This window comes from Pipistrellus kuhlii, unplaced genomic scaffold, assembly GCF_014108245.1.
Source record: "Pipistrellus kuhlii isolate mPipKuh1 unplaced genomic scaffold, mPipKuh1.p scaffold_m20_p_2, whole genome shotgun sequence".
NCBI classification, from domain to species: domain Eukaryota; kingdom Metazoa; phylum Chordata; class Mammalia; order Chiroptera; family Vespertilionidae; genus Pipistrellus; species Pipistrellus kuhlii.
In genome coordinates this window covers 79,310,124-79,311,823 of record NW_023425515.1, presented here as the reverse complement: position 1 = coordinate 79,311,823, position 1,700 = coordinate 79,310,124, and the positions used below count along the sequence as shown (strand labels likewise).

Sequence of the window (1,700 nt, the reverse complement as noted above, 5' to 3'; positions counted from 1 at the left end):
TTGCTTCAATTCCTATAAATGTAGTTGACATTTTTCTTTCTTTTTTTTTTTAAATAAAGGACATTAATTATCTTAAGTTGCATAAAAACACGGACAGCCTTTACAAAAATGGTCTCTGATAGAAAAATATTGGAATCCGTGTGATATTTGTAGGAACGCTGCACTATTGCTATACCTCCTGCTAAAGCTTCAAAGAAACTGTTTCTCATAATCAAAATAGCCACTGTTTACCATAACTGTCTTTGGAGAGGGTTCATACATAGTGCTTTCTGACAAACCAACGCATTTCTCCTTGGGCCGCAGTCCGGGCCTGTGGTCACTGCCAGTGTGTCCGGCAGAGACCCGCATACCTGCCGGCCGCCTGCAGGGAAGGGCCCGGCGCACCATCTGGGTCCCCTTCCTTCAGAGGCCCCGCAGTGGTCTCCAGTTAGGCCATCACAACCACAGAGACCTAAAAGGAAAGTTAAAGACTTCCCTCACATTCACTCCTCTGCAGAGACCGGGGTGAGGGACGGAGAATCAGATGCCCCTGAGCAGTGTGAAAAGTCGCTGGCAAGGGCACGGGCCGGGCACTGGCTCTGAGAGCTGAGGCCGGTCTGCACCCTGGGCCTGGGCCTATCGGTCCCCTGGGTGGACGGCGCTGAGGTGACAGGTCAGCTGTCACTGCACCGGCGGGCCTGCCCTGTGAGCTCCTGCGACAGGTGGCATCACCTGAGCGCACTGTTTCCTCTCTGACAGACTCCATGACAGTTCAGAAGGTGAAAGGGCTGCTGTCCCGTCTCCTCTAGGTCCCTGTGTCTGACCTGCTGCTGGCCTACGAAAGCCCCAAGGTGGGCAGCCCGGAGCTATCAGCCCAGCCCATGGACTCTCTCCTGTCTGGGGGGCGGGGACATGTCCTAAGCTCTGATGTTTGATCACCCCACTGTGTTCCGATCTCAGATGTGGCAGAGAGATTGAGCTGGAGAACGACCAGCAGTCCTTACAGTTCTACTCTGTGGAAAGCGGAGACTGTCTGCTACTGCGATGGTGACACAGCTGATACAGCTCAGAGATGGACTGCAGATCCATCTGCAAGAAATGACCTACGGGAGCAGTTCTCTCCAAGGCTGTCTGTCCTCTTCTGTAGGAAAAAGACTGTTTCTAGGCTTGTACATAATAGCGACAATAAAGGCTTTGTGCCTACTAACGATTTTCTGATTCTATTTCGTGTTTATAGTTCTAATTGCATTTCATTATGTGAAGATTCCAATACTAAGTAGAACCTAGCTAGTCTAATAAGATCTGAACACAGCTCATGTCTGTCATAAGATCAGTTATTGGAACCCTCTATTGATGCTATTGGTTTAAAAAGCTACTACAGTGATCTGGTGACATTTTTCATAAGCTTCTCAATCTTAAGTTAATTTATACATATGGTCTTATCTGAATTCAGCTTTTCTAGTTATTTTATGTCTGTCTTTTTAACTCTTTTGTTGTACAGTAGTTGTTAGTTTATTCCTCAACTTCACTGTAAATTTCCATAATAAACACTTATAAGCAATTCAAAGTATATTACTTGTTAACACATATTACCACTGCCATAGAATAAATGACTCAATTTTAATAATGAAAATCACCAATGTCATCATCATCATCATCACCAGTGCCAATAGAATTGAAGCTTAGAGAGATTAAATACTTTTCCAAGATCATGCAGTAAT

General features: G+C 45.7%; 1 long non-coding RNA gene across 1 annotated transcript; it reads left to right on the top strand.

Annotated features, from left to right (window-relative positions):
* The first annotated feature begins 611 nt into the window (after positions 1–611).
* LOC118724243 lies at positions 612–1,202 on the top strand. The gene is made up of 2 exons (XR_004989529.2): positions 612–830; positions 940–1,202. It is a non-coding gene; the product is annotated as an uncharacterized LOC118724243 (long non-coding RNA).
* The last annotated feature ends 498 nt before the right edge of the window (positions 1,203–1,700 follow it).